This window comes from Macrobrachium rosenbergii, chromosome 6 (genome assembly GCF_040412425.1).
Source record: "Macrobrachium rosenbergii isolate ZJJX-2024 chromosome 6, ASM4041242v1, whole genome shotgun sequence".
Lineage (NCBI taxonomy): Eukaryota > Metazoa > Arthropoda > Malacostraca > Decapoda > Palaemonidae > Macrobrachium > Macrobrachium rosenbergii.
The window spans coordinates 21,655,460-21,677,160 of record NC_089746.1 but is presented as its reverse complement, the minus strand read 5'-3'; the positions used below and the strand labels follow the sequence as shown (position 1 = coordinate 21,677,160).

General features: G+C 36.8%; 1 protein-coding gene across 2 annotated transcripts in view; it reads right to left on the bottom strand.

Moving 5' to 3' along the window:
• Nucleotides 1-21,071: 21,071 nt before the first annotated feature.
• The window catches only part of LOC136839309 (probable glutamate receptor), a 28,062-nt gene continuing 27,432 nt past the window's right edge, over nt 21,072-21,701 (bottom strand). For both annotated transcript variants that reach the window (XM_067105180.1, XM_067105179.1), the window contains one exon: nt 21,072-21,389. The gene's annotated coding sequence lies outside the window, so the exon portion shown is untranslated. The remainder of the gene's footprint in view (nt 21,390-21,701) is intronic.

The following is a 21,701-nucleotide window of genomic DNA, read 5'->3' as shown; positions in this document are numbered from 1 at the left end:
TAACTAATCAACAGTTCTCGGAAACTTGTAGTGAAACAACATTCCCAAGACACTGATCTTCGGATAAGGTAAACCAATGCATTTCAGGGGAGGGAGAGCCAATAGAACTGCCCCAAGGGGTTCTTGTCCTCTTAACATGTTAGTACTTTTGTGACTTGTACCAGGAGAAAAGGGCATCTGCTCCTGTAAGACAACATTGGGCCAAGGACAACCTGGCAAAGCCAATCTGAATGTCTGCCAGGATAGGAATCAGCACTAATACCTCCCTGAGTCTGTTGTGCTTAGAAGCAAATGCAGATATTTGTCTACTAATGTGATGTGAGCTCCAGCTTCCATCTTTTTGCCTTGCTTGCTAAAAGGAGGAAGGAAGACTCTCTCTCTAGGACCAGGAATCCAGGAGACACCTATTGACTAGTAGCACATGCAGCATATAGTTAGCAAAAGTGTAAGACAACATTAGGTGGGAACCTAAGAGACTGCCTGGAAAAACAGTTCTGATAGATAAGTATTTGCAGATACATTTCTTGGAACTGTCTAAGCTTAAGTCATTGACTATGATGGACCACCACACAAATTGTGCCATCCCTCTAAAATGAGAATATAGCTCATAATCCCTAATAGTTAGGGTTTGGAAACCTAACTGTTGTACCAGTCACCCTCTCACTCAAGACAGTTACCTTTAAAAAACTTCAGAAATTGAAATTCGTGCCTCACAACTTCTACTACCTTTCTCGGTTACCTCTTTTAACTCAGCATGCAAGGTTATAGATCATGGAGAACCTGAAGGGGAAGAAGGACAGTACTGGTGTCTGAGGGTTGTTGTCCTGACAAGACTATTGTGTTTGCCTCTGAGGCCTGAAGTAATTTATGACTCCTTCCCTGCCCTTATATGTTGCAAAAGGCATGACAAAAATCCCTATATGGATGGCAGCCCAAAAAAATGGGAAGCTACAAAGTAACCTTCCCCTCCCATCCTTTTCCCTTTCCCTCCTGCATAGCTGCAGCTGAAGGAGGAAGGGCAGGGAAAGTTTTTCCCTCCATGGAGGGGACTAGGCTGGGATACTGGATTTAGGGAAGTTGCTGACTTCTCAACCCAAAAAAAAACGTGATAATTTACTGGTTGGTGGAAAGAGAACTTGGGACTCCTGCTTCCCTTCCACTGCTGACTCCGCGTTTACCTCTGAAAGGGGTACTGTGGAGGTTTAACATCAAACTGAGGTTTCTTCTTCCTTCCATTAAGGAAAGTGAGAGAGATGGAAGTATTTGAGAGCAACAAAAGGGAGGGAATGGAGTCCTGAGATTCCTTCCTGCCCCAAGAACCTGTCTGAGTTCCCCTTTATGTGAGAATCAACAGGCTATGATTGTCATTTCCATTGTGGAAGAAGATGTAATTGATGGCACAAAGGAATCCTGCATGGTTGTGAGTTATGAGAAAGTTGTCCAGTTGATTTCTAGATAACAGAAACTCCTGATCCACAAAAAGGAAAGTTAACCTGATCCCTATCACCACATGCAGAATGCTGTCACGACAATCTGAACAATTGCTTTGCTTCCTGAATGAACCTTCAAACTCTGCACAGAGAGGTTCTTAACAGAATGGTGGTGGTTCCTTCCTCAAGATCATTAGCTTACTGCAAGCCCAACACTGCAGTACTGGCACTAAAAGGAGGTAAGGACCTCCAACAAAAAGTCCCGAAAGTCAAGAGTTGGACTTCTCATGGAGAAACTGATGCATTAATAGTGGCAAATGAGTGAATGCCTTTGCCTTCTTGCTCAATTACCATCAAGTATAGTAGGGAGGGCAGCTGTTTTGGGGTCTAAACTCTGTTCAAACAGTAACTGCCAGACCTCTTCGGCCTTCTCTGGTGAGAGGTACTTCAGTTTTGGGACAGGATTGGGAATGGGCGAGGGAGCAAAATACTGTACTGATGTGGGATCCCTTTGCTTGAAGAACAGGCAGCTAGCTACTATAGAACCTGAGAAAGTCTACTGATATGAACTTCATCACACTTTCTCTCTGAGAGTAGGGAGAATTTAGTCAGCTTGAACTTGTTCACACTTAGACATTGATTCTTCTCCCTTGCCTTTCCAGTTAAGTGCAGTTTATTTCATGTCACTTCTATTCTGTGTGTATACAGTCATCACACACCGAATGTTGGGTGTTGGTGGCATATGGCAGACCTGTGTTTACAGTGCTTGTAGGACTGGTTCATATGTAGTTTTGTTTCATTCACACCAAGATGGCCTTTTACGTAATAGCCCCCTCTACCACTCTTGAGCTATCTTTTATTAGCCTATGCTTTCCTGATTGGATAGCTGTCATTTCCTCTCTGTCATTTTGTACAGAGTTTTTTATCATGTGCAAGACATACTGGACATTTACGCTATAATTCTTCATTAGTGCACATGCAAGACATTCTAACCCACTGACAAGGACTTGTTTGCTTGCACACGTACGTCCTAGTCGGACTTATTGTCTTGTGCTTTGTAAGGTTAAGTGGTTGTTTTTCTAGGACAATCGTTTGCCGATTGTTCCCATTTTGTGGTTGTTGTCTCCTTACCAGTTGGAGTTTGTTTTTGTTGCTTGGCAAGTTTACGTCTGTCGTCTTGTCTTTGACAGTGGCAGTCAGGTTCAGAGCAGCCGAGTGTCAGAGTCTCAGCAGCAGAGCAGCAAAGAGTATTTTTGGATGGACAGCAGGTATTATTTACCTGTCGGCGTTGGCAGTGGGAGGATGTTCGAATGACACAACCGTGTTATCCTGTTGAGAGGATTGGTTGCTGTTTGACGGCAAACATGCTATCCCAATGACTCAGATGTGGTCATCTGTTTGGTGGACTTGTTCCTGTTTTACAGCCAGTTGCTGTTTCGTTGGTTTCACGGCATTCGTCTGTTTGATTTCATCCATGTCGACAGCGATGACTGTCTTGACACCTCTACTGAGATTCTGTTTTTTTGGTGTTATTAATTTTCTGCTTGTGTTATGTATTATGCTGCTCGAGTATTATTGATCATATTGCTTTTGTATTATGTTTTGTGCTGCTTGTTTTTATATTTGTTTTGCTGACTGTTCATGTTATGTTTATGCTGCCTGGTTATTGCTCAAGTGTTGTTTGTTAATTTATTTTCAATTTGTTTACTGGGCTTTTATATTTTACTGGCTCATTTATTTGAGTTGTTTAGTTTCTGAACCAGACTCACCTGTACATTTTGTAAATAATAAATTAATTCTAAGGTCATTTGCTTGTTGTAAGTTCCCTCCTCTTTTGTTTGTCGCAACTGCTGTCAGTCTTTTCAGTCCCATTATTTTTTTTTTTTTTTTTAGCATTTAAGATCCTACAGAACCGAGTGTGGTTCATTACAGCGTGTACTAACGAAGAATTATAGCGCACATGTCTTGTATTTCTTATGCATGATAAAAACCTATGTACCCACTGACAGAGTGGAAATGACAGTTATCCGATCTTCGGGAAAGTGTAGGCTAATAAAAGGTCACTCAAGAGATTTGGTAGAAGGGGCTATACGTAAAAGACCATCCTGGTGTGAATGAAACCAAACTGCATATGAACCAGCACTATAAACACAGGTCTGTCATATGCCACCAACACCCAACATTCAATCAGTGTGATGACTGTATACACACTGAATGGCAGAAGTGTCATTAAATCAATTGCACTTAACTGGAGAGGCAAGGGAGAAGAATCAATGTGTATGGGTGACCAAGTTCAAGCTGACTAAATTCTCCCTATTCTCAGGAGAGAAAGTGAGATGAAGTTCATAACATCAGTAGACTTTCTCAGGTTCTGTAATAGCTGCATGTTCTTCAAGCAAAGGGATTCTACTTCAGTACAGTATTCTGCTCCTTCGCCCATTCTCAATCCTGTCCCAAAACAGAAGTGCCTCTCACCAGTGAAAGCAGAAGAGATCTGGCAGTTGCTGTCTGAACAGAGTTTATACCCCTAAACAGCTGTCCTCCTTACTATACTTGAAGGTAACTGAGCAAGAAGGCAGAGGCATTCACTCACTTCCCACTATTGATGCATCAGCTTCTCCATGGGAAATCCAACTCTTGACTTTCGGGATTTTTTGGTGGTTCTTGCCTCCTTTTATTACCACTACTGCAGTGCTGGTATATATCTCTGGGCTTGTGGTAAGCCTAATGATCTTGAAGAAGTAACCACCACCATTCTGTTGAGAACCTCTCTGTGTAGAGTTTGAAAGTTCACTCGGGAGGCAAAGCAATTGTTCAGATTGTTGTGACAGCATTCTTCATGGGGTGTTTTAGATCAAACTAACTTTCCTATTTGTGGATCATGAGTTTCTGTTATCCAGCAATTAATTGCACAACTTCTTACAACCAGGCATGATGCATTAGTGCCGTCAATCACAGCTTCTTCCACAATAGAAATGACAGCTATCTAATCTTCAGGAAAGCGTAAGCTAATAAAAGGGCGCTCAAGAAAGTGTTAGAAGGGGGTATTACATAAAAGACCATCCTGGTGTTAATGAAGCAAAACTACATATGAACCAGTCCTACCAGCAATATAAACATATGTCTGTTGTACACTACCAACCCACCAACACCCAATATTTATTTAGTCTGATGAATGGATGCACACTGAGTGGAATAGGTGGCATTAAATCAACTGCACTTACCTGGAAAGGCAAGGTAGAGGAATTAAATGTGTACAGTGTACGCATATAAGTTCAAGCTGACTAAATTCTCCCCGTGCTATGGAGGGAAGTGAAATGAGGTTCATAATATCTGTAGATTTAATAAGGTTCCATAGTAGCTGCCTGTTCTTCAAGCAAAGACTTGCCCATCCCAATCCTGTCCCATAACAAAATTAACTCTCATGCCTTCTCTGATGAGAGTTCTAGCGATTACTGACTGAACCGAGCTTAGACCCCATAACCGCAGCCCTCCCTACTAGATTGCAATCGAGTAAGAAGGCAGAAGGGAAGAATGAGACCTGTCATGTTGTTCAACTGTACAAGGCAAGGAAAGCAAACAGGTTGTATATGCCCAGCCTTTGCAACTCAACAATGCTGCTGGTTGGGCGGTGGGGGCAGCAGCTACCCTGAGCTGCATCCCACACCTAACCTACAGATTAAGTCCAGGGTGAGTGAGATGGATATACACATGAGAGTCCAAAAGTGAGCCCTTACAGGACACAGTAGGATTGCAAGGGGCAGTCTCATGTCCACGTGGGCATGCCTGGTGGCAACAGCCCCGCCTGAGGTATGATGCATAGTGGGCAGTGAATTAGCACCTCAGCTGCATGGATCCATCTCAGTTTGAGCCTGAGGCGGCATGGAGTGATGGGGAGATAGCTGTCCTCCTTTCTAAAGTTAAGTATATCTTAGTTTAACCAGACCACTGAGCTGATTAACAGCTCTCCTAGGGCTGGTCCAAAGGATTAGATTTATTTTACGTGGCTAAGAACCAGCTGGTTACCTAGCAACGGGACCTACAGCTTATTGTGGAATCCGAACCACATTATGACGAGAAATGAATTTCTATCACTAGAAATAAATTCCTCTAATTCTTCATTGGCTGGTAGGAGAGTCGAATGCTGGGCCAACAGCGTGCTAGCCGAGAGCTCTACCCACCCCTCCAATGAAGAACTATCCTAAAAGGATATGCACAAAGTGACCACCCTGCCAGAGGTATGATGACCACGGCTGATGATCTGGTACCTCTGCTCACCTGCAGTTGAGGAAGTATGTGCAAGACAAGTCCCCCTGGACTTTCTATATAAGGCATTAGACTTTACCATCTTTTTCTTTCTCCTAGGTGGAGGAAGAATGTTTCTTCCTTTTCCTCTGGAACACCTTGTTCATTCTCCCCACTGAAGGGCTGGTCTGGAACTGGAGAAGTTGAAACACTTGCTAGAGAGTCAGCTACTGGTTGAAACACTTGCTAGAGAGTCAGCTACTGGGAGAGCTATTGCAAACCAAATTCTCTTCCTTACAGTAGATGGAGAAGCTACTGGGATTACAGAACTGCAGAAAAAGCAGCAGCTGTGTTGGCAGAAGGCTTAACCGTCTTATTAACAAGCAGGTTGTTGAGAAACGCAGCTGCAGACTGACTAACCTTGAATATTAAAATAGGTTTGCAAAAGCTCATATGAGTGTCACATAACCTGTGTCCCTGTCCACCCTCCTCTTGTTACCAAACTACCAATCTTCTTCCACTGGGGAGAGGATCAGGTTGCACATACAAAATAAAAGGGAAAAATTGAGTACAACCTATATGCTTATAAAATAAAGCTATACTATGCAAGTCTACTGATAAGGGGGATGAAGCAACTACATGGCAGCCCGAGTCCCCTGCACTAGCATTAGTCATGTTTTTTCTCCATTATGAGAACAAGACCAAAAGGACCTGATATACTATCAACAGGTACATGGCACAAAAAGATTCCAATGCAATTGCAAAGAAAACAAGGGTGGAAGATACAAGAGCAAAGGGAGAGATCAGGAAGCTCCTCCTTACAGCTCAATAGCTGACAGAAAAGTGACTGTGGTTGATAGGTGAGTGAGGGGTATTACCTTACTCACCACCCCTTAACCACCAGTTAACTACCATATCAAGTTCAAATGCTTGCATTGATGAATGCTCATAATATAAAAAGCAATGATCTGTATCCCTGTTGGAACATGTACCCGGTACAGCATTACTGATGACCCAAAATTCACCAAAAACACCTCTTGGGTAGTGTACATTTAAGCAGGTGATCCAAAACACCAAGAATCTGTTAAAATTTCTCTTTATTTCGCAACTGTCCTATTAACAACATTTATATTTTGCCCTATGTACAGATCTATTAGTACGTACAAAAGAACTGCTGGGTTATTGTTAGGTCATACCGCGCAAAGGTCCCACAATCTGGCTTTTTTGATAACAAGGGAGTTTCAGAGATTAATCATAATCATTTAACAAGATCATCTGAAGCCATAAAATATATAGAGATGACGTCAACAACCGCTTGGAGGGACGCGGAAGAGATTTGGCAACAGGGCATTTTCTTGATCTCTCCACTTTTTGTGATTGGTCGAAACCAAGCCTCAGCCAGTTACAGATTAGCTTGCATGTGATTGGCTAAGGCACATCAGACTTCAACCAATCAAGAGAGCGATGGTTGATGCTGCTAAACTCTTTCATTCGTCCAAAGGATCGTTGGTTTGAGTGACTTTGGCAAGTACAATGTTGGCCAAGTTAGGTAGTCTAAGGCCAGAAATGTTTGCCAAAGAAAATATCTAACGGATTAACTAGTTACATGTTTTATCTTCTATTTTATTTTAGTAAATTATTTATAAAAATACACCAGCATTTAAAAATCGCTTTAGGAGTGATTGTGATTTAAAAACTAATCCTGATCTTGGTACCATCATTCAAGTCATAACTTTTTTCTTCTTAATTGTACTGGAATTTTGCGAAATCAAATGTCATTAAAACTAAAAATGAAAACTATTCTCGTGGAAACAATATATGGCAAGTGAAAAAGACTGAAAAGAACTTGGTCTAAACATCAAACAGATCACTAAATGCCAAAGAAGAATGAGGTACTCGCAGGACAGTCACGGTGTCTGTTCATTTTACAAGTGAGACTGGAAATATTGGTAAAACAATTTCATACTAATATCTTTTGTTTACATAATTCTATCTATTTGCTATGGACACAGTGATACCCTGTCAGTACGACAACTTGTTTAGTCTACAAAAAATCTGACTTACTCTGGCAATGGAAGATATACTTCTCCCACAAGGAGATAAAGGAAGCCTCCACGAATGATAATAATAAATACACAACTGTAGAAAAGTACATTATTAACAAACAGAATCACACATGAAGTTCCTTCGTAAAAATATGACGCTCTTACAAGACTGTTTGATGGTAGTCACAAGGATAGCCACAAAACCAAGCAAGAAACAAAAGTCACATTGCAAACAAAGTATCTTGAATTCAAGCCACGAATAATACCAAGGCTTCTGAGTAGTTGGAAAATTGTTTCATTCAATGAGCGCTGAGAATATGTATAAAGATTACATTAAATCAAGAGTAAAACAGACAGCAAAAAAAAAAACCCTTTCGAAATATAAACATAGAAAACTGCCATATGGTAAGTGACTTCACACGTCACTGGGGACAAGATTGTGGATTAAATTCATCATTCAAATATCCACGTGGGATTAACAGTTATTGTTAATAATGCACTTCAAGAGATAAAATCCCAAAGACTAGGATAGAACAACCCTCATATTCTCTTAATGATTACGTTAGAGCATTCAACCAGAGATAAACTGTGCGTATTGTGTTGTAATATTTACTAATAGGCAACTCCATCGACAACAGTAAGGGTAAGGTTGTGTTGCATCATGAAGTGTGCTCAGCTGGGATGAAGAACACATCCTTTGGGGCAAACTTTTTATAAAAGAAAAGTCTATGGAGGTGCTAACAATCAATAGATGCCCAAACAGATCAAAGGAATACAGAAACTGCAGGTAAAAATATGCCTAGAACCTCAGACAAACAAAACTGACCATTTTACACGTAATACAATAAAAATTCACAGTAGTTCACTGGAAGGACTGAATCATCAATTAGGGGAGGAAGGGGGTGGTTTAGGATAAGGAGGAATGCAACTTTGGGAATGAGATAGTATAACTGAACTATATGAAAATAAAATAATATAAATTTCATAGTATTTATGAGGTGTAGGGGAGCCCTTATATACATGTCGTTACATTTCTAAATGTACCCTTAGTGCCATTTTACACAGGATCATTCAAACAAACAAGTATATATATATATATATATATATATATATATATATATATATATATATATATATATATATATATATATATATATATATATATATATATATATATATATATATATATATATATATATATATATATATATATATATATATATATATATACACACACATACACATACACATATATATATGCATATATATATATATATATATATATATATATATATATATATATATATATATATATATATATATATATATATATATATATATATATAATATATATATATATATATAGTCTCGTTTATACTTGTATACTTAGATGCAAGCAGGTATATATATGCATGTATATATATCAATATCGTATATACACATAACTCATACATACATACATACATGCATGCATATAAAAATCACTGTACAGTATTCATTTCTGACGAACACTTTTTCACAGGACCTCTAGAGTATAAATAAAAAATGAGCAAATCAAATACGCTTTTTGTTGATTAAAATCCAAAAGTATAATTACTGCAATTTGCTCAAACACTATTTTAAACCAAAAAATATCTATTAAAATTACAGTTAAAGATACTTAACTAAATAAGAATATAAAACTGCATTGATAACATTACATTTTTATACGATGCCTACCTTTTGAAGCTCGCTTTTCACCTTTGTCATCTGCCAAGGATATGCAATGGACTGAGATGCGAGTAAGGTTCATTTAGGCGCTTTATTATGGGGCTATGTAAAAAATTTAACAATTCCTCGAAACATTATTATTTTATATAAATTCCCCGTCCGAAATCATAGGCTTTAAGGTAATACTAACAGCACCATAAAACAAATTTAACCTTGCTGATTATCGATGTCTTTGAAAGACGTTGTTTGTAGAAAAATTTTTGTCTAAATTTCTGTGAAGAATTTTCTAAAGGCTGTATTTTCCAATCAGGTGGGCCTGTATATAAATGCGAGTCAGTGTGGTCATACACCTCATATTTATTTTTTTCTTGTTCCCAAGAGAAAGCTAGATCCCAGGTAATGCACATGTCGCTAACGGACGCAAGCTTTTCGAACTGAATATCGAAACCACACTGAACATTTATGAACGTACTCTCTTAATTTTGAATCTCACCCCACTCCATTTATATAAATTAATACATGGTTTGTTTGTCTGGCAGTTTGTCATTTCATACTTGATAATTTTTTTCATATAAAAAGATCACTCTTCAATGTTTTAATATTTCACTTACGTCTGCTGATTCTCAGAAATGTAATAAAAACTATTTCATCTGAAATTTAAGCATCCTGCCACCTGGGTATCAAGCTAAGCATATGCATCAATGCAGAAAAATGATTAAATAAGTTAAAATTAAAATGACAACAATACTTAATAATACTTGTAAAAGGACACTTTACCATTGATCATAACATTTTCTTTGGCCTTGATTATAATTATACCTGTAATATACCTGTCAGTCAACTCTGATATACCACCCAATCACAAATATATTATCTATAATAAATCTTTGACATCTCGTATATCAATTTATCAACGCCTATTCTGTACTGAATACATCTCTGTCAAAAGTCAAAACAGACAAATCTCTTCGTTAAGGAATGAGGAAAGAGTCTAATCTTAACAGGCTGCCATTCCTAATTCCCTGGCGGCAATTAGTCATATGCGTCACCTCATTCCTAAAAGTTTATAAATTCTCTTATGAAATAACAAAATCGTATTATATACACAACGATTTTGAATGGTGTATGTATATATTATTCATATATATGTATATATGTATAGATATTTTAAGATAAATCTATATAAAAAAGCACAGCTTTTTTTTTTAATTCTCCCTCTCTGTCATCCTCATTCAGGGGTTAAAATACAAAATACATCAAAAATACAAAATACATCAAATAAGACACAAAAGGTTACAAACGAAGTTACATTCTCGATCTGTAGCAGAAATGGATGAAAGTATAATCCACTGAACATACTTTTTTTTTATGGCAATGGTCCCAGACACTATCCTCTTGTAAACAGTTGCAGTATATACATACACATATAAATAAATAATACTCGAAGAATATACATAGTATGCATTCATATATACTGTATATATACAAGTGAGTATGAATGTACGTATGTGTATATATAAAAATTTAACAGTTATTTCATTTTACTTTTGCTATTACTGGAACCATTACAAACAGCAAGAGAGATGACTGGCTTTATTAAGTCGAAATCATGTCACATGTCGATTTTGATATCGTGGGGACACCCAGATGCTGTCTGAATCAGGTTCCGGATAATTTGATAATTTAAGACCCGTCTCTACTATAGACCAAGAGCTGGAAATTAAAATTTCATAAATGGTATTTGATTTACAAGAAAATTACATCCCGACATCCATTTAGTTTGTAATATTATTTTTTTTTAAGTTTCCCTCTCCACCCAACCCCATCAGCAAAAATATGCAATAACATACGAACACAAATTAGGGGAGTTTGATTATTTCTACGGTGGCCAAAGCAATTTGTAACCCATGCGGACCCCATATCAGATTGACGTCAATTTTGTACGGCAAATTGAAAAAGAGAATGAGTTCATACTACTGAAGATTAATGAAATTTTGATATTCACCAAAGGGAAAAATTATGAAGGGGGAAGAAAACTCCAGTACAGCCATCTGCTGACAAAATGAGAGACTACAGTGACTGATCTGATGTGCAGTCCGCATCAATGATTGACGATAGAGAGATAAAAATCACAGAGGAGATAATTGTAAAGAGATAGCAAATCTAATAAGCAAAACAGCGTCTAGACAACTGAGAGGGAGTAGGATAATCAGAATAATCCATAATAATCCACTTAATCCTAATAATAAACTGGGTTAAGATCAGTATTTATAGTTTTCAATATCAACAGATGAGGAAGAAAATGCTGAAGACTCATTTGGTCACTTGGCTTTTCATTCATTATTTGCCTTCTGTCGATGCATACGGAATTACTCGGTAAGTAATAATAAACTTATCCCATGATTTCTCTAGGATTTACTCCCAGAAATAAACTATAGAGTCTATTGAGTAAAATGCCTAACTGACGTGTCTGTATAACATGTGCCTGTTTTTTAGATTTGAATTGATTTACGAAAGTGTGGTCTGTGACCTGGCGCTGGAGCCGTTTGGTTATTCAATACACATCTCTCAGATTTGCTCACATTTAGCAGCGTCTTCTTCTTCTTCATGCTAGATGAGCACATCCAGCAACATCCAGACCTACACACTGGGGAAGCAAACCGTAATACAAAGTCAGGAACATTTTCTTCGTAATAACTTTTAATTTAAACTTGGCAGCATTTTCAACATTTCTAGTCCCTCCCGTGTCTTCAACTTACAATATGCTAATATGTAAAAACAAACTGCTTCAGAAGATCCGGTCCCTAATTTACTGTTCCAAAGATGTTACACGCACTCACAGGAGGAAAGGTCTCCATGTAAGCATTCAAGCCCGAAATTCTAGTCCTTATTAATCCTTCTCCCTCTCATCGAGTGGGTCCATAGTTTCCCGTATTTCCAAAAAGACTATCTTATTCGATCGTTGACTTTCCTCTCTACAATTCCTGTGGTAACTGTAATGGCTTTAGAGTTAGTTGTAAGCCCTATCTCTTTTAAGGTTTCCAGGAATATCATAACGATCAGGTCGCGTTACCATGTCGTATATTTCATAATTCTTAAAATCTACAGCAACTATATTTCTCCCAAGAAAATCCTCCGATTTAGTCTCTTTCTGTATAGAAAAACGGAAAGTCACTTACTATCTGAACCACTGTCGTATTCTTATGATGTTTGATATCAACAGGGCATCATCAACTACGGCCCCTTCATCCTGTACCTCGAATCCTACTTTTTTTTTTTATTTGTGTATGTTCCCTGTAATGCAAGATCACTTGCGTTAAAAGCATGGTGACATGTGGCACTTGGGGCTAACTGAAACAGTGCCGCTTAAGTACCAACATTTCAAGTACAATATCGTGTTTTTCAGACATAAGTTCGACGCTTTACTACATCGCTCCAAAACAGCTTTTGGTTCCAAGGCTGTGACTTTTCGTGGAATTTATGTTACAGATGTAAGCACATTTTACATAAAATGTTTTTGAGAATTTTTTTGCAAACGCGCGCACACACACACACACTCGTACAATCGAATTCACGTATAGATTTAATGTAACTTCACTGCATTCTTTGCTTATGGACATGGAGAAAATTGTTTACCAAGATATGATAATCTGACTTACAACTTCACCAGCTGCTGCTATGAGAAGCATAAACGTAAAAATTTGCCAAAGGTCAATTTCGTTCGTTCGTCCACGCCAGAATTATGGAGAAACGAATTTTAGAGCTCTGTGTGAGACGAGGAAAGGAAAGTCTCTGATTCAGTCAATAAAGATACTGAAATTTCCCCCATCCCTTGGCACTTACTGTATAATCCTATGACTTCAGTCATTACCAAAAAGAGAAAATGGATTCTATTTCAAAACAGCACCAAATCCCGTTTCCATTTGAGCATCAGCTTCTTGCAAAGTTGTTTGAAAAACTATAAAAAGAAAATCTAAAAAAAAAAAAAAAATACCTATGCCAGTGACACCTCTTTCAGGATCGGCACTATGATAAGAAATTGAAGAAACCCTGTATTTAATTAATGACATGTTTTGGAAAAACGACAAAGAGAAGTCAAAGCGAAGCGCCTCAATAACGGTGGATATACAACCTGACGGAAAACATACTAAGAAATTGCAATTTGCAAGTTAGAAGACAAAAGGTTATTTCCATTGTGAAAAGTCGTGATCATCATTGTTCCCAAGCTGTGCACTTCACTCAAAATATACCTGTGCTAACGTGTCTTCGTACCTCGTGTTTGCAAATACCAAATTATCATTAGACGAACGTTTATTATAGTCTCAGTTAATGGGCATTGCTCGCAGATCAAAAACAATCAAAAGATTTTATGTTTTCAACTTAAATCAGGGCACTGACCTTTTTGCCATTAAGAACAACGGTCTAGTATCGAATAACTTCATAAGGTCTTGAGTGACTTTTTTTTTTTAACCGGGCATCTCCAGCTATTCATTAAATCTAAGTGATTAAAACAGAAAGCCTTTCGCCTGTGTTACGATAAAAACGATAAAGCTTCTTGAATAATGTCAGGACGGGTAAAGTGCATCCCCTAATGCTGCACCTGACCACTGTCAGGACAAGGACAGGGAGATTATCTGCCCGGTTTTATGAAGTTTGAGAAACATATAATATTACCTGGTCAGTATGGAGCCAATAAAATTAAGTGACATGATGAACTTAGGATTATTAACTTTCCGCATTCTAGTCATTACCAAAACAAAATTAAACCTTTTAGTCCTACTCACCTGATTAGTCTCCGAAAAACCAAGGTCAAGTTTACCTGGACAATGCCAGGACAATCACAAGAGCCCAGACAGGAAGAGAAAAAGCTCTTGATTGACTGAACCTACAATTGCGAGTAGCGCGGAAAGTCACTGACTTCAAGGCCTCATTGTGGTTCGTCGTGCTTTGACGCATGCGCTGTTTGGTGCCATCTTCCTTTCTTTCGTTTCTTTTTCTTTTTTTTGTCCAACTTTTTTGCTGCTTTGTTTGACTATTTTCGGTTATCCTGTAACCGTAATTATTATCTGATTACTCGTGGCGTAAGTTGTCTGATTACTCGTGGCGTAAGTTGTGAGTGTGTGTGTGTGTATATATATATATATATATATATATATATATATATATATATATATATATATATATATATATATATATATATATATATATATATATATGTATATATATATATATATATATAGATATATATATATATATATATATAGCCTATATTATATATATATATATATATATATATATATATATATATATATATATATATATATATATATATATATATATATATATATATATATATATATATATATATATATATATATATATATATAAATAATGTACATTGATCAAAGAATGGTATCTGGATTTAGACAAGGGTGATGCGTGGACTTAGACAACGATGGTGTTTGGATCAAATATTTGTTTTGATACTGGAGTGTGAGAGGCCTGAGACCAAAGAGAAGTGTACACGGTTCTAGGAAAGCTTGTGATGGAACTGAGGGTATCGAGGATGCGTGCAGTGGAAGTTAATTGCCTGAGACCATTTAGCTCTTTCATGACAAAAATGAAACGTGCGTCGGTGTCTGGATATGAGAGCATGACAAAGTTGATGTACGGGTAGATTTGAGACAAGGGAGTTTTCTCTTCGTAGCTGTTAGTATTTTAAAGGATAAGGCCACAGGCCAAGCGCTGGGACCTACGAGGTCATTCAGCGATGATAGTGAAGTTGAGAGCAAAAAGGTTTTAAAGGTGTAACAGGAGGATAACCTCGCAGTTGCACGAAGAGACAGTTGTTAGCAGAGGTAGAAAAGTAAGATGGAAGATAATATGAGCAGAGGTTCAGTAAGAGGAAAGAAGTTACAAGTCAGTGGAATATGAAACAGGTCATGAATGAAGCACTGAGCGGCTGATATTTGGATTATTATTTTATAACTGGCGACAGAAGAAAAGTGGCAATGATGCTGAAAGAATTTATAAACCGAAAATTTTACCGTAAATGTTAACGACAGCAAGATTATGTGGGTAAATGGAAAGCGGGTAGTTGGAGCAATGAAAGTTAGTAACTGATGGTGACAGACAGGATGTGGCTGATTCAAAGGTGGGTAACAAGTAAGGGAGCAAGATTTCTGCAATAGCTTGAAGGCAAAGAAGTTTCTTAAAAAAAAAAAAAAATTAGATATATGGATGGATTGTTAGTTAATGGAGGAAAACGGCAATTACTGTTGGCTTGGTCTCACTTCATGGGAAACAGGCTATAGGTAATAATAATAATAATAATAATAGTAATAATAAACGCATTATTACCCATCCTGATATATGACAAAAGCCACTTCTTGCCGAAATACGCTTTTTAACTAGCCTACGAGAACCTAAGGAAAAAAGTTATAAGCCATGTTAACATAGATCTCATAGCAACTACTATTGTGCGTATGAACTACTGTCTTTGAGATTATTTGAGATTTATATATATATATATATATATATATATATATATATATATATATATATATATATATCTCACACATACATAAGAGGAGATGCCAGGCATTTCGACTTGATAGTTAACTTCAGAGCAGTGACCAGTTGTCTTATAATTGTCGTAAGTTTTGGTATCTCCGTCTTTTACTTTCATGTCAGAACTTCCTATCTTCTCCAAAACGGGGGTCACTGTGGAATTACAAGAGATATACATACACACACATACAGTATATATATATATATATATATATATATATATATATATATATATATATATATATATATATATATATATATATATATATATATATATATACACGTTTATACATATCTACAGTAGATATACAAGTGATGGTGAGATAAAAGAGTTACTGGATATGGAAAGCTTCTAAACTGACAGATCTTAACAGAATATCAGATAACCCAAACAATTCGGGAAATGCATATGCTTCAAATAAAAAAAAATCGGTTCAAAAAAACACACACACACACAAAAGGAAGTGAAGTGCGTGGAAGACAACGCTGCAGGGCGAAATCAATGCAGAATACGATTCACTACGAGGCGAAATGGAATCGCGAAATGAGACGAGGAATAGGAAATGAAATGGAGCACGACATGATGACGTCGCGAATACAGCCTCTGGGCAGAAAGCATAAAAATCTGAAGAGGTTCCCTTAAAGATGGACGTGTCGGAAAGGTCCACTTTCGTCAACTGTCACTCTCGCTGACAAGTTTAATGGCACTTGAGAAGCCCTGCCTTTATTGCAGGAGGGAAATTTCTTTTTATTTTCTTGAAGAAGCAGATTTGTCGCCTTGACTTTTGCACGAGTTTGGGAACAATCGATGTGATTTCTGTGTTTCCTGAATAAATAAGTGAAAAAAACTGCGCGTTTTTGCAATTTTATTTGAAATAGAAGATATATATATATATATATATATATATATATATATATATATATATATATATATATATATATATATATAATGTATGTATATATACAATTTTCATTTATTTATTTATCTACTGTATGTATATATATATATATATATATATATATATATATATATATATATATATATATATATATATAAAAATATATGATTTATATTTGTGTGTACATAAACTATCACAAGGTCATATTTAACAAAAGAGCATTAATGTAATAAAATCTACAAATTACACCGCAAGGTAGAATGCCCGACGAACGAAGTCATAACAATAATAAACGGATTGAAGTCTGACCCAATATACACGAACTCAACACGATACCAGTTTAAAAATCTGAAGTTCTTCCGTACAGTTGTTTGATAAAAGGGCATTTTTTATGGAGCAGTTACTCGGCAGTTACTCATTTACCAGCCCTGAAATTTATTTCTTTGGCCCATTATAGACCCACTATGTTTGTACTGGGTATATTCGTCTTCTAAATTGCTGAAGTCATTCAAGGAACGGAATGGAATATAGAATTTTGGCCAGAGGCCAAGTGCTGGGGCCTATGAGGTCATTGAGCGCTGAAAGGCAATATTTGAGTAAAACGGTTTTAAAGGTTAACAGGAGGAAAACCTCGCAGGTACACTAAGAAACAATTGTTATTAGGAGAGGGTGGAAAGTAAGAAGAAAGAAAGCGAATATGAATGAAGGTACAGTAAAAGGAATGATAGGGGTTGCAGCTTGGCGCCGAAGGGACGCTGTAAAGAACTTGAAGTAATACCTAGAGTGCACCGCGTGAGGTGCACTGAAAGCGCTATTAGCCCTACGAGGAAGTCATTCAAGGCCAATGAGCAGAGACTACGAAGTATACGAACATTGGCAATAAAACTTAACAAGAAGTGTGAAGGAATGATAATAATAGTGATAACAATGATGATAATGATGGTGATGACGATGATGATTATTATTATTATTATTCAATAGATGAACAAGCACCCCGGAGCCAATGACTTAACAGTATACTAAAGTTGAAATTCATAAAATGTACGTCCTGAATAGGATGATAATGATAACTGTAGCAACGATAACAGCAACAACATTATTTGAGGCAGTAATGCGATAGTAGCAGAAGTATTGGCGTTAGTAATACTGACAGAAACGACAATGCAATTATTATTAACACTGATTATCCTTAAGTGGCGAAAGTGCAATAATTTCATAATCAAACGATAACAGTAATTAATATTTCAGTACTTGCGGGCTTTGGACAGAAAAGCTTTTTTAAAAGGCGACAGCAACTCTGTCATTACAACTAATACTAACTGCGTCATATTTATTTTTTTTTTTTTTTACATGAACCAGCAGAATACTTTACAAGGTTTATTGGTTAAGCTTTAAAGACTTTGTCGAAACACTGCTTGTACAACAGGCACATTATGATAATTTTAAATCTATCTTTTTTCTTTTATTAGACGAACAGGGTCCAGTTAGGCGGGCAAAATCTAGTCTGACCTCTGAAACAAGATGCATCGGCAAGGGGTAGAATTTAGAAGAAATAAGTAATGAATTTAGAAGAAACAAGTAATGAATTTAGAAGAAATTAGTAATTAAAAGTCAGTAGATCTTAATGCTTGCTATTTACGCGTCTAAATGAATGCAGGAGTATAGAAAGAGCAATTTTTCCATTGATTTCTTAACTCTAGGACAATGAAATTCCATAAATTTTTTAAATTGGAAATGAAATGGGGTAAAGCAGTTTAATTCTTCTTCAAATATGAGAAAATTAATTATGAAAATCAATCATCCATGGTTGATTAATTATATTCCCTCCTTCACTATATAAACGAAGTATTTAAAATTAATGAAAATCTTGCCTTAAGTGTTTACAATCACCGACATTACTTGGTTACGTTTCATTGAAGAGGAAAAGTCTGCGAAGAGAACTATATAATTCTATTTGAAGACTATGAATTATCACGGAAGGATCCTTTACAACAATTTTCGTTTTTAAGGAAGGCATTTTTCCATTAATTTTCCATACTTTTACCTACATATGTGATTATATGTGAACTACCCTCCAGTAAAAATCATTTTACATAAAAATTATAATACTGAACATGAGAAAGATAATATGGCTTTTACGAAGTAAACCTTTGACTTGAAACTGCATAAAAACAATAGATAGGATTAAGGCATAAGCAAGCAGTAAAGGAAAAGGGCTGCAAGTATGCATTGCGATCCTTTCGCACGTTACAGGTTTTCAAAACGGCCCATGTTACTAGGCAGGTTGGTCATTTTAAAAGTGAAACAGTGTAATTCTTCAGTATAGTATTTTATGTGATGCTGACGACTTTAAAATTAATTTTCGTTATAACTTCAACATTCATTTTCGTCAGAAATGTTCGTCTAACTACAAACCTCCCTTAGGTTTAACAACAGTGAGGAGATCACAGTGAGTAACCAGACTACTACTGCCTTAGGTTCTGGAGTCAGGTATGGTCGGGGAGGGGGGGCATGAGTTGCCCATTCCACTTGGGGATATTGCTAGGGAGAAAAATAAATGAACAAGTTATGTAGTTTGACGCAGTCTCAATTATGGCTCTGTAGGTTAGGTTAAGTAGGTGGGGTCCTTGGGCTGAAAGCCCTTTTGGTCAGGAAAGATGGGTTAGGTTTCACTCTATAATCTGGAGCATCTTATGCCAGGTTAGGTTTTGTGGACAGGCGACTGAAACGGCCTACTCGTCTGTCGGATACAATACACACCCTGGTTTGGGTTATTTAGGTTAACGAAGATTATATAAGATGCATCCCTGTGTTGCAATCGTTCTCGTTCCACCCTAAAATCACCAGTTTCCACAATGATCTCCTAAGCTATATGTGGATATAATGGGTTACCCATGTATTCAAGAAGTATATGAATGTCAAATTCGTTAAAATCATTTCAAAAACTATCAGAAAAAAAATTGTACACTGAAGACCAAAATTCATGTCTAGTTCATAAACTTCGTTTTCACAATTCGCTAACCAGTTCGAGGTTCATGAAATTTCAACCTGTCCCCGTGAACATTATTCATCAACATGACACTACAATACCGCCACATTTCTCAAAAATTAAATGTCATTTAAGAACAAAAATGCAACGTTCTAGCCTATCAAAACATCACATCTTACCTCAGCATTGCACAGACGACCGACGTCTACCCTTCGAACATTATTTCTTCCTAATAATAATCTTACGCCCCCTGTAGCAGTAAAGATCCGGAATTGAGCTACACAGTCATTACAGATACAATACAGCTTCAAACGAGTTTTAGACATTTTCCTTCCAGGCATTAACATTCACAAATTAATAACGAGAGATATGGGTAGCTTGGCGTTTTAAAATTACGCCGACTTTGTCTACATTTCGTCGTGATGTTCAGTGACAGCTCTTCTTCACACCCTTGCAGACAGGCCTTTACGTCCGTACCGATTAGTGAAGCTGATCTGTCACAGTAGTGGTTATTTGCATGGTTGCGTTGTGTCCACTGAAATATCCTCTTTTTCGTTTAATACGTAATATACAGTAGTTATTATTGCGTATGTTATCAGTCGCAGCCTTCTTTGGTACTTAACACCGAGAAACGACGAAGCCTCGAAATTGTCAGAGTAGCTTTTTTTACACTTTTCCTCGCCTTCGTGCTTTCTAACATCGGTGGACACATGGTTTGTCTTAGAGTTTCGATGTGACTGGCGAATTTTATATTCATTTACGTCGTAAACGCTTGGTTAACAAAGGCCTCGACGTAATTACATATATTTAACTCCCAAATAAAATATTGAACTTTACGTGAAACCACCGAGTTTGGCATACTGTACAAAATGTAACGTCTGATCTATTACTCATATTTCAGGAAGTGAGGTGAGGATGCCTGAAAATTTTATCTTAGCAACACCTTACCAAAATGAAAGAGGTCATAAAGTATCTTTTATTATTGGACCTGGGTTTAAGTTTTCACATTTTTCCATCCCAAAACAAAGCATTATATATATATATATATATATATATATATATATATATATATATATATATATATATATATATATATATATATATATATATATGGTTGTGTGTGCGCGCGTTTTCTCATTTTAGAAGTAAAGAGTAAAACCGTATCAGGATAATTATCATAATATAATCATATATTTTATTACCTTTCATTTCAATACATCTGTTATTCTTAGGCTACGTTTGTCGCCTTTACCTAATCCATTAATTTCGCTTCATATTATCATAACAATAAAACAACCTTCAACATTTCAACAAACCTTCCGAAATATCTAAACATACATCATTTATAAAACTTTACACTAGACCTTCCTGTTTTCTTGCTTGTTTACTGATATCATTACTAGGCAGTTCTGTGTTGTCTGTTTGTTGCCTTTCTCCAACAGCTGTTCAAGAATTCAGTCACTCAGTCACTCACTTTTCACCCAACTGGTCACCACTGGGCCTAGAGATCAAAAGGGATAGAGAGCGAGTTAGTCCTTCGAAAGTTATTCACGAGAATAATAACATACTCATTACATCACAATGATTCCCGGGAGCCGATGGAATGAGAGAGTAAGCTCACTCACTCATTCAGTCATGAAATGGGCCACAATGCGGACGTAAGCCGACAGAGGGAGAGACTGAGTGAATTGAGTATCAACTGTTCATGAATTATGCATCTGAATTCAGTAGCTGCTACTCTATTTTGTTTAGTCCTTTGTGAATGCTACTGAAGAGAGGCGTGTCTTGTTTGGGAGTTATTATCCACGTCGTC